This window comes from Anabas testudineus, chromosome 18, assembly GCF_900324465.2.
Source record: "Anabas testudineus chromosome 18, fAnaTes1.2, whole genome shotgun sequence".
In the NCBI taxonomy this organism is placed as follows: Eukaryota; Metazoa; Chordata; class Actinopteri; order Anabantiformes; family Anabantidae; genus Anabas; species Anabas testudineus.
In genome coordinates, this window is record NC_046627.1 from 3,272,140 (window position 1) to 3,288,694 (window position 16,555).

General features: G+C 38.6%; 1 pseudogene; it reads right to left on the reverse strand.

The window, feature by feature from the left end:
• Nucleotides 1-8,637: 8,637 nt before the first annotated feature.
• LOC113168696 lies at nt 8,638-10,723 on the reverse strand (annotated as a pseudogene).
• Nucleotides 10,724-16,555: the final 5,832 nt, after the last annotated feature.

Genomic DNA, 16,555 nt, shown 5'->3' on the forward strand with positions numbered 1-16,555 from the left:
ATTCTGAGAAATGTGAACTTTTTTGACACTGGAACATATGGGTGTGAAGCCTACTATGGACACACAAGTTCACATCAGCTCATCAGCATCATCCACCTGGAGGTTCGTCCACCAGGTGAGTTAGTGTGTGTGGATTAGAGTTGAAGCTGCTGTTGAGGTCATCAGGACCAGGACTTGTTTCAGCATAGTCTGCAAACCTGTTGTTACTCAAAGACAGAGCTTACATCATCCAGACTATGTTTAATCCGGAGAGCAGTGTTTGAAGTCTCCCATAACACAAGTTAATACACAGCAACATGAGCTTCTGAACTGTCTGTAGGATAAGAGTTAAGGCAGCGCTTACATTTTACCTTTGGGTGTCTATAAACCACAGGTAGATAAAATGGCAGCAGAAGAAGGAAAGAGACAGTGATTCTGCACAATGTGACTGTTAATGACACTGGGACATTCAAGTGTCGTGTTGTTTAGATTGAAACAAAACACAGACACATCATTTACCTGGATGTTAACTGCTAACAGGCTAACATGCGCTGACTCTACTTTGCGACACTGTAAATTAACAAATCTGACGAACCCCAAATCTTCCAGTTGGTCTGTAGTTCAGTGTTTACAGGAAGAGGCGTCGAACCAGCTGCTTATATTACACAGAGTGAATGTAAATCAAGTTAGAAGACTCTGATTTTAGTCATTATCTAACCAAGTGTGTTTCTTTTCTTTGCTTCCAATGTCGTAACTCCAGCTGATCCAAATCTGTCTGTGGTGAGAATCGTCCTCCACCTGGTGGTGTTCTGTCCATTCGTCATCTCCACTTTCCTCATGGTGTCTTTATATGAGTGCAGATCTACAGGTAACACTCTGAATCAGTCACTGACTCTCATCAAAGTTTACACGTAATGAGTCACAATACGTTTCCTGTTTTAAACTCTCTGTCCAGGTTGAAACAGCACGTTTCCATGACGATGTCTCATGGATGATGTCACCATGGAGCATCATTTCTGATATCAAGTGTAAAAATTTTCTGTGTTTTATGTTTTGCCTCCTTTTCTACTCTTCATTCTGTTTTTTGTGTAACATGTTAAAATATGAACTTTCATCATGTGCAGATTTGTTCAGATTTCTGAACCTGATACTTCAGCAGCATAAATACTATTGTTAGATGATGAATCACACTTCAAAAGTAACTGTGTGATAAAAGTAGATAATTAAATTACTGCTTTCACATTTGATCATTTAGAATCAAATTAATTCAATCAATAATCAACATCCTTGATCTGTGTTTTAAAGTAGTGACTGCATGCTAAAGTTAAAAACATTAAGCAAATTAATCTCATGTAAAATATTAATTAATTAAATTAAAGTTAAAGAGTCAGTTGAATGTTACAAACCAAAGGCCTGAACATTAAAAACGTTTATTTAAGTTGATCTTTTTTCTGCTTACTCTTGATATTTTGTATAATCTGCTTTTGGTTCTTGTCCAGCTCGTGTCTTTGGAAGACGGAGGAATTTACTCCCCATCAACAGTTAGCTTAGCATCAGCCCTGCTATTTCTCCACTGCAGAACAGAAATCACAACAACCCAAATAAAGCTGCTTGACTCCTGAATGTAGTCCAGGGTGGAAAGTGATTCTCCTCTGTGGTGTGTATGTACACAGCTTGTGTTTCTGTAAATCTGACGACATTTTTAAAGTTTGATGTTTCAAAAGTGAATAAACCAGAGTTTGAGTTGAAGCTCCCACCTTTGTCACATGATGTAGCTGCTGACTCACAGACGTTTGTATTGTTGAACGACGGTGAGGATGTGTGGCCTCCTGTTGGCAGCTTCCTGTCACTGCTCATCCTGAAAAACTACATGAACAACTGTGTCAGGATCGGCTCTCTGACCCACACTTTTCCACAGACCATTTGTTCTTGTGTAATTAATTTCCTTATTGTCTACTTCATATTAGTAATATTAACACCATCCATCATCCAACCACTTGTCATTTGAAGGGTCGCAGGAATGCTGGAACCTATCCCAGCTGTCACAGGGCGAGAGGCAGGTTACACCTGGACAGGTAACAAGTCTAGCGCAAGGCAGAAATATAGAATCACCAATTAATCAAACATGCATGTAAGAGGAAGCCAGAGTACCCGGAGAGAACCAACACAGACACAGGGAGAACAGACACGGGAGAAATTATGAGAAGTATCTTATAATAAAAATGTAAGAAAATAGTGGAAGTTTCTTATTGTTGACTATAGAGACCATGAACCAGGTGTTTATCTCCGGTTGTGCATCTGTAACACCTCACTGTGACACGGTCGTGGGTTTAAATTTACTGACTTCCTTTTACTGATGAAGTAAAGACAATAATTCAGGGGGCTCAGGTTCTGTCCTGGTTAAACCTTAGAAGACATTTAACCCCTAAAGCTGTGGCTTAAACTGCATCTGTGGTTTAGTGTGAACCTGCTTTACTGCATTGTCCTGTAGAAGTCTCTAGAGGTCACTGTAGCTGCAGTTGACCTTATTGTTTCACCACGTTCAGGGAATTATAGGAAATTATATGTTACTTGAATTCACTACCACACCTTTTCTAAATGATTACAGACTCTATTATATAAAAGTTCTACACTATTTTAACAAAGTGTAGAAGAAACAATTTTAAATAAATTAAAATAAAATAAATAAGGTACAAATATCTTATTAGAACATGTACTGTTTGCTGACCATGTTAGGAGCAGAGTTAATTAATTAACGTGATCTGCACTAAAAATGAATTGAACTGTAATGCTGTCAGTTTTTTAAAACTAAAGATGTTAATCTTAAACCAAAAAGTCTTTTTTTTTTGTTTGTTTTTCCCATTTTCTGACAGTGTGATGATACAGTTCAATTACAGCTTCAACGTCTAGTAGAAATAGACGTGGACACAGACCTGCTGTTTATTTCTTTACTAGACGTGATGAGTGAGTTTTAAGACTCTTAAGAGAATTGGAGTACTAAGTTTGCTCCACATTAGTTTTATTTATATGCGAGGTTTTTTATGTCAACTTGATCATAAATCAAAGACATTTAAAGTACAATTTATTTAAAACTGTCTAAATATATCTACCCAGTGGTTTGTTGCATTTAAGTCCAGCAGAGGGCAGCACAGACCTACAGTAGGAACCACAGTGTCACTGTGTTTACATTTAACAGCCTGTAGTAAATCACACAGTGACAACTATGGGTCACCTCCAGGTATTAGATCTGTGTAAAAGACTTTTATAAAAAACATAAAATAAGCAGTCAGTACCACAACACCATGATCTACAGCAACAGAACTGATGTATGTGACAAGAGTTTTATTTTTCTTTCCACATTCTAACTTTGAGAAACACACGACCTTGATAACAAGAAAAACAGAAAAGACAGGAAATGACATTGTTGTTTAATTGTTCTCTTTTCTTCAGAAATGTGTAATAGTTCCTTTTTATCCGCCCTAGTCTTGTTTTGTTCTGCTGTTTCTTTATTTGAGTGTCAGTAGATATATTTTATTTCAATTGAAATATTTGTGAGAATATTTTTATGACGCAGTGAACAGTGGTAGGAAGCCGGAGTACACAAGACTTTCAGTCCAGCATAAAACCCTTCAGCCTCGTGTCATGTCTTTGTAATGTCATTTTTTTTTTAAACTCTAATACATTTATTTAGTGCCTAAACCCAACTCAGGTGCGTTTCTGCTTAATTCAAACCAAATCCTTTGTGAGCACAGCTATTATTTAGTGTCTTGACTGTTTAGGGTGAAAATAAATTGTTGTACCAGGTGTCATTTTGCTGATGGTAAAACGGGACATGCACAACAAATGCTGATATGGCCTACATGAGAGTAAGTATTCTTCTAATAAATGTCCATCCTCTATTTTATTTTTTTCCACTTTCTCAACCCAAACTACAAATAAACTCCACCCACTGTCAGAGGAGGTACTGGACTTCATAAACTACTGCTCTTCATAAACTTTTGGGAAGGAAGGTGTAATGTTTCTCTGTTACCTGCGAGTTATCCGTGCTCAGACTATCATCCATCGGCCGGATTAACGGGATCAGACGGTAGAAGATGGCTTCTGCGTCGCTGTGTTGGATTTTACTGACCGTGTTTTGCACATGTTTGCTGCTGAAATGCTCAAATGGGATTGTTGGGTTTTCTCTATAATTTATTTTGTATAAATATTTTCTTTAAGGTCTTAAACCTTAAACACTGTAAAGTGCCTTGAGATAACTTCTGTTGTAAATTGGCACTATACAAATAAAACTGAATTGAATTGAATTGAATTGATTAAGAGTGAGAGTGAAGCAAAATGCAGAAAGAGAAATATTGATGAGAACACTGATCCTATCAACTGCATCAACCTGACAGTTGAACCAAGTGAGTTAGTGTGTGTGTGTGTGTGTGTGTGTGTGTGTGTGTGTATTATAAACAGCTGATTTATAATTCAGTTTACTAGCTACTTGTTATGTAAGTAAACATACACCACCCCCACTATTTCTGGTCTGAGTCAGCAAATGGTTTCAACACTGAACTGACTTCCTCTTATTTTTAATAGTAAATGTTACAGAACGAAATTGAAAACTCAGCACTTTACTCACAAACTCTAATAAGGAACACATTTCATAACGGTGACATTTGTCTCTGTAAATGTGAATAAAATGATGATGATGAATTTGTCAGATTTCCAGTTTGATAGTCACCACTTTAATATGAATGTTTATCTTCTAAAATAACTTAATCTAGATAAACTACAGTAATATGGATCTGTCTGTGCTTAAAATAAATATGAAACATGTACATTTTAATTTAAAACACGTTCTCTAATAACCACTTTGATTTATGTTGATTCTTCTCTCCTTCAGACATCTCAGCCCAACCTGGAGACACTGTTATTCTATCGTGTCAAGCTCCTTGTAACACAGACATTAGCTAAGTATTTCTTACATGTTCCACATTAGTGCAGATGTGTATGTTTCATTGATCAGATACAAGCAGTTGAACCCATTAACGTCTCTGCTTTGTTGATTCTTCTCTACTTTAAACCTTTTAGCTAAGTTTGGAGACACTGTTATTCTACCGTGTCAAGCTCCCAGTAACACGGAAATAAGCTCTGTGGAGTGGAAGAGAGTGGAAGACATTTTGTGTCTTAACTGGAATCCTGACCAGACAGACCAGTGTGAGGAAGAGGAGCTCCCTCTGTCTTTTGTGGGCCGAGTGCAGTTGAATCAGAGCTGGATGAAGAAAGGAAACGTGTCTTTGATTCTGAAGAATGTGATGATTAGTGATAGTGGAACATATGAGTGTCAAGTTAAACAAAATGGTTCAAACCATCACCATCATCAAGCTGACTGTTAAATCAGGTGAGTTAGTGTGTGTGTGTGTGTGTGTGTGTGTGTGTGTGTGGATCAGAGTTGAAGCTGCTTCCTGGTTGTTGATGTGAGAGTGAAACATCACAGATCAGATGTTGGTGTTGATGAGACTTTGTAGAAAACAGCTGGTATGAGTGATGGGATCAAAGTGCAGTAGATAATGTCTGACAGGAGTTTGAAGAGGAAATGGATTCTGTTGTGTTCTTCACTCATCACCTACCTGACACCTGCTGACTCACTGCTGCTTCTCATCTGCAGGTGATGCTGCTGGACGCAAGGGGGATGAAGAAAACTCTGAAACTATTGTTGGTCTGATAGTTGGTCTGTCTGTTGTTGTTTTTGTTTTTTTGGTCTTTAGAAAGATTAAAGGACAGAAATACCAAACTCCTGCTGATACAACAGAAGAATATTAGCAGGTCTGAAACATTTCTGATCTCTTACTCCCTAATGTTTGTTTCCTACTGCTGGATTTTACAATGGGATCAGTATCTGCTTCAATATAATTAACAGCTCCAGTTCACAGTGTAGATGATTTTACCAGATGACTAAATATAAATAAAAACTCGGTAAAGTAGAGTCTATAAATAGTTGTCAACCAATTACAGGAAATTACACAGAACTAATTTTGTATAAATCCTGTAAAGAAATGTTTGTCTGAAAGTTTGTCTTTGCACCAATTGTGCTTTATGTGGATTTGGAGCCAATTTAATCTATAGCAAAGCATTATGTATAATAAGCATGTACAATAGTTACCTGCAGAGTGACATGTAACTGAGGCTGTTAGATGAATGTAATGCAGTAAACATAATAATGAGGAAGTTAAAGAACCTTAAAATTGTGTTTAAAGTATAACTTTGGTCAACTTTACCTGTGAGTAGAGGCAACGTTAGTGTCTGTTTGTGGATTGTTGAAAACACTGTTAATTTAGGAAATGACAGAAAGTAAAGTGTTAATATTAAATATTCATTTGGCAAAAGCTGTTTATCAGGAAGTATCTGCATGGAGGAAATGGAACTTAGGGCAAGTTTTGTTGTCTTTTTTTGGTCATTTAGCAGCTTTTAACTGAAATCTGTGACTTTCTAATGAGAAATATCAATAGTTGCTTTGACTGCTCAGTTGCCCTGTTCATTAATTCATCTAACTATCTGAGCTGTTCAACCTTTTATTTGACCGCTTTTTCTGTTTGTGTAAAAAATGTACCACAACAATAACGGTATACACCTCCCCCAATATTTCAATCTGAGTCAGGAAATGGTTTCAACACTGAACTGACTTCCTTCTCTTATTCACAGTAAATGTTGTAGGACATGTATATCACAGGACAGAGTTCAGATCACAAGTTAGAGTTGATGGCGTAATCAACTTGATCTAACTTGATCTATCTAAGGGACATTATCTAATTGTAAGTAACACCATGTTGTTTTCTCTACCTGTAACTTGGGTTTTTACCGAGAAGGGAAGGAAGAGGCTCATGTTTTGAAAAAGATTTGTGTGGGATGTAAGAAATTAAGTAAATGTTGTACCCCCAGTAAGTACAGTACATCCATATAATGTTGTTCAGGTATTTCTCTCAAAACTACAAAACTGAACATCATGGTGAGACTGCAGAAACAATTAGATCATGGATCATATGGATTCATTCTGAGGGGACACAAATGTCAGTGTTAGATTACATTTCCCTCCGCAGAGCTGCTGCTGGTGTGACTGACAGAGTAACAGTTTCTATTACAACTTTAATTAAGTCTGATTTGTTTCGTGTTGTAGCCCAATGACTAAAAGATTACAAATTCCAATCAGCTCCAGCTCCACCCCAAGTACTTAAAGATTCAAAAGTGAAAATGTTCACTATGGCATGTCCCAGTTTATTCAATAAATTCAATTCATTGGAATTTTTTTTTGTATAGCACCAAATCAAAACAGAAGCCATCTCAAGGCATTTCACCTTCAGCAGAACCAGGCTCATGGTGGGCATGGTGAAATGTACAGCTCCAGTTCGAGGATACCTGCAGAAAAGTACAGAGAGAGGGAGACAGAGAGGAGGAAACACAACTAAAAGAGAGAGAAGACACAGAGTTAATGACACGAAATGGTAGAATTAGAATGGATAGAGGAGAAAGGAGAGAGGAGAGGAGCTCAGTTTATCAGAAGAGGTCCCCTAGCAGACTAAGCTATAGCAGCATAACTAAGAGATAGTTCAGAGTCACCTGATCCATCTCTAACTATAAGCTTTATAAAAAAGGAAAGTTTTAAGTCTAGTCTTAAATGTAGAGAAGGTGTCTGCCTCCAGAACCTGAACTGGGAGCTGGTTCCACAGGAGAGGGGCTTGGTAGCTAAAGGCTCTGCCTCCCATTCTACATTTGGAAACTCTAGGAACCACAAGTAAACCTGCAGCCTGAGAACGTAGAGTTCTGCTGGGAAAATATGGAACTATGAGGTCTTTGCTTTCACATCTACAGGATTAAATAGGACTCAAGTTCATTTTCCCTCCTAGTGTGGTTCGTTTTGTTTGGTGTGAACACGTCAATCACAAAAACAACTGCACCGAGACCCCCAAAATGAGGTGGTCTCGATCCGAATCATCTATTGAACTCTGGTGTGGTCCTCCTGGTGAGAACGTGCACCCAACCAAAACGGGACCAATGACTTGAGGACTTGGGGTAGTGTGTAGATTATCCTCTTATTTGTTTGTCCAACAAAAACATGCTGTCTGATTAATGGAGGACAAACGTAGAGACGTGAGGAGGTGAAGTGTCTCACAGACACCAGGTCTGATGACTCTGCAGGTGATGTAACGTAATAAACAATAATGAACGGGATGATCGATCTGCATTAACATTTATAGTTAAAAATCACCTCTCTCCTGTCACACAAACAACACTTTATCTTCTTCCTGTATTTACCTTTTTATTTCCGCGGCAGAAACAATCTGACCAATAAGAGGAGAGGACATTCTCACGTAGTTTGAAGTGACGTGTTTTGGTTTGTTTGGATTTTTCTTGGTGTGAAATGAAACCGAACCGAAGAGAAATTGATACAATGTTAGAAAGTCATCAGCTGATTCGGACCAAAGCAAAAGAATTAAGGTGTGAAAGCAACAAATGTCTATTAAAAGTCTGACAGTGCTGCTCTTTGGACACATTTTTGCATCCAAAATTGTTTTTCCATCAAAGTTGTTTTTCCTTCAGACAGAGATGAAGAAAAATATGAAACAAGTTTCTATTAACAGGTGCACATCCGGGCTGTGACTGCTGACTCTGCGAGCTGTGGATAAAATGACAGCGACATTGTGCTGTCCTCACAACACGTGACTTGGTGTATCTAGACAGCCAGCTAACAAAAAGTAGGAGACTCCAAACAAGGCTTGCTTTTCTCGTCTTTACTGGAGTTGTGTATGGAGCGGTACATTGCTCTTAAATACACGTTATCCTATCTTTACCTTATATTTTTGTAACTGAAATAAAACAGAAAGAAAATAAATTAACAATAATACACATCATTACACACTTCATATGTTACACTCGCACACGCTAGCTTGACATAAATTAAGCTAATTACAATAACACGCACACGCAACCTACCACATACACAGGTAACAACCAACATACTTCTAATGACAATAAACATGTTCACACTTACAAAGACAAATGTTTTCCGAGGCACAAACGTAAAAAGCACATTCAGCATGGACATGAACTACTTCGCTTTACCGTCGAAACTAGCTTAGTGCACCGACGGCGAAAATACGTCAAAGATATGTTATTGAACAGAGAGTGGGAAGAGCGCTCACTCTGCAACTAATTATATTAACAAAGCTCCACTAAAATACACCACTCTCACTCTGACTAATTTCTAGAACAATACCAAAATACTTTTTAGCTGCCTCATTACCTATGAACTAATTATGAACTGAAAGGCATGACACTCCCCGCTTGATATAATCACATTATATCACTACAAATAACACTTTCAAAGAATTTTACTTAACATCAAAGTATACTTAGGGAGTCTGTTAAAAAAGAACAACAATTTCTGAGATTGGTCTTAAGAACAGTTTGGCAGTCCCTTCTTTTACAATCCGCACTTCTACCTTGCGGACTTTGTTGTCATTGCTAGGGAGGGCTTTCACAACCACTCCCATAGGCCATTCATTCCTGTTGACCTGGGCGTCTTTTAACAGGACTACATCTCCTTCTTGAACATTCTGTCTGTTTTCAGTCCACTTTGTGCGATTCTGTAAGGTAGACAAATATTCTCCTCGCCACCTTTTCCAAAAGGTGTCTGCGAGGTTCTGAACATATTTCCACTGCTTTCCAACAACTGTCCTGAGGAAAAGTTCCCAGAAGGGGCGGAAACTGTGTCCATCTTCTGAGTGAGTAACATAGCTGGGGTGAGTACTACAGGACATTCTGGGTCAGTGGATACTGGAACAAGAGGTCTTGCATTAATAATTGCCATTACCTCTGCCATAAAGGTGCTTAAGACTTCATGAGTGAGATGTGTCGATACATGTTGTACCAGCATTGCATCCAGAATGCGCCTGGCCACTCCAATCAAACGCTCCCAGGATCCTCCCATGTAAGAAGCGTGAGGAGGGTTAAACATCCAAGTGCAGCCTCTCTCCTTTAGGTATTTTCCTACGACGCTGTTATCTGTGTGTAACCCTAATTCCTTACAAGCTCCCACGAAATTGGTTCCTCTGTCTGAACGCAGAAGCTTTGCTGGTCCGCGAATAGAAAAGAACCTTCGTAGAGCATTGATGAAACTGTCTGTTGACATGGTTTCAATCAGTTCGATGTGTACAGCCCTAGTAGACATGCATGTAAAAAGTACAGCCCATCGTTTGCTCTGAGCACAACCTCCTCTTGTGCGACGAGTAACAACTGTCCATGGTCCAAAAACATCTAGACCAACAGTAGTGAAAGGAGGTTCAGGAGTGACTCTGTCTGCAGGAAGGTCTGCCATTTTCTGAGCCTCCACCTTGCCTCTGAGTTTGCGGCAAGTAACACACTTATGAATGACTGAAGACACAAGACGCTTACCTCCAAGTATCCAGTATCCAGCACTACGGACTGCCCCTTCAGTAATGTGACGTCCTTGATGAGCCACTTGCTCATGGAAGTGTCTTACAAGCAATGTGGCGACGTGATTGGTAGATGGGATGATTAGAGGATGTTTTTCATTTTCTGTGAGGTCGGCAGAAGAGAGACGACCACCAACTCGTAGGAGACCATTCTTATCCATAATCGGATTGAGCTTTGCAAGAGTGTCGTGTTTTGTTTTTGTCTGTTTTCCTCCTTCAATGTTTTTGAATGTCTCTTTCATTGTATCCTAACCACTCTCACTCTGACTAATTTCTAGAACAATACCAAAATACTTTTTAGCTGCCTCATTACCTATGAACTAATTACTTATGAACTGAAAGGCATGACAGACATGAGTTTGTAAAAAAAAATGTTCAGACCATTGCAAACATTGTTTTATTATCTCGGGTCCAGTTTGATCTGGATCCTGATCTGAGAGACAGGTTTAGTTAGTTAGGTTACAGCAGGTTTTTCTTTGACATTCAGAGATTTGCAGATTTGTTAAATCATAACAAATAAAAACTTTGATACAACTCAACAAGGCTCTGTGGTCACATGATGTGGTTTCCTGTTTCTCGTTGTTGTTTCACACTGACTCTGTGTTAAGTTAAAGTACAGCGTTGTAAAATCACTCACAATAAATACTAAACTGTGACCTCTTAGGGACTCAAAGGCTTTTGCTGGCTACAGATTTGAAGTTTGAATTAAACACATGAAACTGGGTCTGTACTGTAAAGAAGCAGTAGGTGTCAAAGTGCCATGGGTTGTTGGAGAAACTGGAGAAGCTCCTCTGCTGCCCCCTGCTGGATCCCTGCTGTCACTGTTCAGTCTGTTTTTATCTGAAAAGAAACTTCATAATTGAAAAAAAGGCCAATTCATAGAGTTGTTTTGCACATAACAGCATCACTGGGTCAACAGCTGACAACATGTATTAAATATTGATACTAACAATTAAAGAAAATTCTGTTCACATATAAGTGTCTTTAGTTTCTTATCTAAATAAATATGTCAACACTTGATGGTGTTGAAACGCATCTGATCTCACCTGAAAACCTGCTGAACCCCGTCCCACAGAAAACACAACACAGACCTCCCAACAGAGCCCATCAGTTAATCTTCTGTGTGCATTCTGACTTCTTACTCTATATAACATATAAAAGAAGACCATAAACCAGACTTCACTTCAGTTTTATTTGTTTGTCCTGCTTAAACAGATCTAACCAATCAGTCAACATGACAAGTGTGATTCTCCTAAATCCAGACAAGACAGAGGTTATACTGTTTGGGCCTAAAAATCTCAGAGACACTATGTCTAATCACATTCTCACCGTTGATGACTTAGTATTGGCCTCAAGTAATATTGTAAGAAATCTCGGAGTTATCTTTGATCAGGATATCTCCTTCACTTCATACATCAAAGAAATCTCTAGAACTGCCTTTTTTCATCTGAGAAACATTAAAGTTAAAATTAGGAGCATCCTGTCCCAAAGTGATGCTGAAAAACTAGTCCATGCATTTGTTACTTCCAGACTGGACTATTGTAATTCATTATTAATAGTTTGTCCCAATGACTCATTAAAAAGCCTCCAGTTAATCCAAAATGCTGCAGCCAGAGTTCTGACTGGAATTAGTAAGAGAGATCATATTTCCCCTACGTTCGCTTCTCTCCATTGGCTCCCTGTTAAATCCAGAATTGAATTTAAAATTCTTCTCCTAACTTATAAATCCCTTACTAATCAGGCTCCATCTTATCTTAAAGACCTCATAGTTCTATATCTTCCAAGCAGAACTCTCCGTTCTCAGGCTGCAGGTTTACTTGTGGTTCCTAGAGTTTCCAAATGTAGAATGGGAGGCAGAGCCTTTAGATATCAAGCCCCTCTCCTGTGGAACCAGCTCCCAGTTCAGGTTCTGGAGGCAGACACCCTCTCCACATTTAAGACTAGACTTAAAACTTTCCTTTTTTATAAAGCTTATAGTTAGAGATGGATCAGGTGACTCTGAACCATCTCTTAGTTATGCTGATATAGGTTAGTCTGCTGGGGGACCTCTACTGATACACTGAGCTCCTCTCCTCTCTCCTTTCTCCTCTATCCATTCAAATTCTACCATTTCGTGTCATTAACTTTGTGTCTTCTCTCTCCTTTAGTTGTGTTTCCTCCTCTCTGTCTCCCTCTCTCTGTACTTTTCTGCAGGCATCCTCGGCCTGGAGCTGTACATCTCCAGAATCCAGTTGACCTGCCCAATGTTCTTGCTGCTTGTTGTTGTCTTTATTGCCTGCTGTTCTTTTCTCTCTTCTCTTTCCACCCCAACCGGTCGAGGCAGATGGCCGCCCACTATGAGCCTGGTTCTGCTGGAGGTTTCTTCCTCTAAAGGGAGTTTTTCCTCTCCACTGTTGCCTAAAGCTTGTTTAAATGGGATTGTTGGGTTTTCTCTATAATTTTTGTATAAATATTTTCTGTAAGGTCTTAAACCTTACACTGTAAAGTGCCTTGAGATAACTTCTGTTGTAAATTGGCGCTATACAAATAAAAAATTTAAAAAAATTGAATTGACAAAGGCTCTGATCTGGATCACACGTTCAGATACCGTCTGTGTGGGCCTGTTTGTGTATTTACAGACAAAAACATGGAGGAATTGCAGTTTGAAGCTTCTGTAAATTCCAGCATTGTCACACCTTCCTCACTATTTTTGTATAAATGATGATGTTGAGACCGACTTAGTCTTCTAAACTGTTCTGTAGTTTAAACATATGTTGGCTGATGTGAACTCCACACTAATACACTGAAATTTCATCAACATGTGCTGACAAATGGAAAAGTCACGTTTCACACTGCACTTTTTGTCTTCATACTTATTAATGTGTTCATTTATTGTTTATTTAATTGATATTTAGTGGATCTGCTGTAACATTCACACTGCAGGAATGATTTCTAGTTGCTTACTATAACAGCAAGTATCATATTTATAGTTTTCTGCTCTTGAATGGTTAAAGGTCAAAGGGGAAATCATGCAGTCTCTAGATGTTTGTTCCTCTGCTTCCTCCTGCTGGTTACTTCCTGTCACTGTTAAGTTTGAAAATCCTCACCTACAACGTCACTGCACAAACAGCATGTAGTTGTAATACTGTATATGAACAAATAGTACATTAGGTGAAGAAGCCCACACAGTCCACAAAACAGACACGACACTTTGCTAACTGTTGCACTCATGAAAAACACTTAAACAGGGACCTGTACACCAGTGTACAATGTCCATTAATATTGTTATCACAATTGGTTTTGGTTGGGGCTAAAAATTGTCTAGTGTTTCATTTCAATCAATGTTTTATCTGTAAGTTTTTAATTCAGCACCACTGTCAGTTCCTCATAAACTAGACATTTAACTACTTGCAGCATTTCACCATCAACTAACATCTTCTAAATGTTACTGCAGCCTTGATATACCTGCAGCAGCTCACTTTAGCAATGACTCATATGATGAGACCACTGTAGTCATGCTCTACGTCATGTCTGTTTATTCTGGTTTTCTTTATTCCATGGTTTTGCGCTACTTTCTGCCTCTGCTTCATACTCACCTGGACACAACCCTGCTGCCTGCCCCCTACCCTCTTCTCATTTCCTCCTGTGCCACAAACCTTCCCATTACCAGCTACAGCAACTGGCAGATTGTCTATTGTATTTCTTATGGTCACACGATCCTTGACTAGTTTCATGCCCTTGATGCCTTAGACATTTTAATATGTCTGGTTGTCTCATTTAGACCATGAAGACAAAAGAACACTCCCAGCGATTCAGAGAACAGGTCATTGAAAAGCATAAGTCAGGGGATGGCTCCAAAAAAAATTCCAAGGCACTGAACATACCCCAGAGTTTAGTGAAATCCATCATCAAGATACAATAGGAATAAGAAACACGTCTCAATCTGCCTAGATGAGGCTGTCCACACATACTGAGTGACACGACTCCATGGTCCAGTGAAACACAGTGGTGGCAGCATCATGCTGTGGGGATGCTTCTTGGCAGCCGGCCCTGGAACACTTGTTAAGGTAGAGGGTAAGATAAATGCAGCAAAATATAGGACAGTCCTTGAGAACAATCTTATTGATTCGTCAAGACTACTACGGGTTGGGAGCAGACTTGTTGTCCAGCAAGACAACGACCTGAAGCATTCAGAGAAAACTGCAAAGAAATGATTTACAGACAACAAGGTAAATGTTCTAAAGTGGCCGAGTCAAAGTCCAGACCTCAATCCAATAGAGAATTAGTGGATGGACTTGAAAAGGGCTGTTCACACCTGATCTCCACACAACCTGACAGAGCTTGAGCAAAATTCCAGTGTCCAGATGTGCAAGTGTAATTGAGACCTATTCACACAGACTCCATGCTGTGATTGCAGCCAAAGGTGCATCAATTAAATACTGACCTGAAGGAGGTGAATATTAATGCACACTAACTTTACCTTAAATATTTTTGTTCAATTGACATTACTTTGTAGAAACCTGTTTTCCCATTGAAATTTATGAGTTTATTTCTGAATTTTGTCACTGACTTTTATTGACCATAATTGATTTACAATGTAAATAAAAGGGTGAAACTGAAGATGTTAATGTTAAACCAAAAAATCCTAGTTTTTACAAATTTTCCGATAGTGTGATGATATAGTTGGATGTTTCATCAATTACACCAACATCAGGGAAGCCTGCTAAGTAAGGTTTGAACATCTTGTGGAAAGAAACGAGGACACAGACCTGCTGTTCATTTTTTTACCGGAAGTGATAAGTGACATTTTAAAACATGACCAACAGTATTTGAGTACTAAGTTTGCTCCACATTAGTTTTATTTATATATACGTTATTTTTTATGTCAACTTGATCATAAATCAAAGACATTTAAAGTACAATTTGTTTAAAACAGTCTAAATATTTCTCTACAGTGGTTTGTTGCATTTCAGTCCAACAGAGAGCAGCACAGACCTACAGCAGGAACCACAGTGTCACTGTGTTTACATTAAATAGCCTGTAGTAAATCACACAGTGACATCTATGGGTCACCTCCAGGTATTAGATTTGTGTAAAAGACTTTTATAAAAACCAGAAAATATGCAGTCAGTACCACAACAACACCATGATCTACAGCAACAGAACTGTTGTATGTGACAGGAATTGTATTTTTCTTGGCACATTCTAACTTTGAGAAACACACGACCCTGACGTCTTAATGCGCACGTGTCCTGTTGACTTCCTGATTAACAGTGGAGAAAACAGACCCGGAAACAGATGTATCCAGCAGTAAATCATCAACCTGCCTGCTCAGATACGCCTGTTCCTCCTATGATGGTGACGGATACTGATGGTTATCTCAGGACGTTGCTGCAGAAATGCCAACATGACTGAAAAAAACCGAGGCAACGGGTTTAACTTTTAAAAATGACCATATACCCTAAATTATTACTTCCTCTGTAAGAGTCACAACTTTATAGACAGTAACAGAATGAAAACTAGTTGTACCATCAACACTGGTTGGTACAAAATGGATTCTGGGGATGCAACAAGTTCACAGTATCCTGAAACAAGTTGAACAGGTCATTGGAGCTGAACTTGATTAAACATGAACTTCTAATGTGAACAGAAGAGGTAATTTTATCCCACATAGTCTTGTTTTGTTCTGCTGTTTTTTTAGTGTAAAGATATACATTTTAATTAAATTTAAATATTTATGTGAATATTCATCTGACGCAGTAAACATCAATGAGCCACCAGGTGGCGTTAATGTACATTTACGAGTAACATGATAGAGATGGTGGAGTTTACAGCAGGTGTAGATTAGGACTACAGAACAGCCCTGGAGCTTTGTTCCATAAAAAACATCGAAAACTACAGTGAGTTCATCTAGTGGATCTAAACACTTCAGTTTTGTTACTATCATGATCAAACAGTCCCACTCTGCACTCACTCAATTTGTTCCTTTTCTTTTTTCACCTTATCCTTTTTATCCATCAGAACCTCTCTTCTAACTCAGACTAACAGATCAACTTTGGAACATATTACAACATAAAACGATCACTGTCAATCGTCTCCTCCATCACTGATATTTGTAGCAG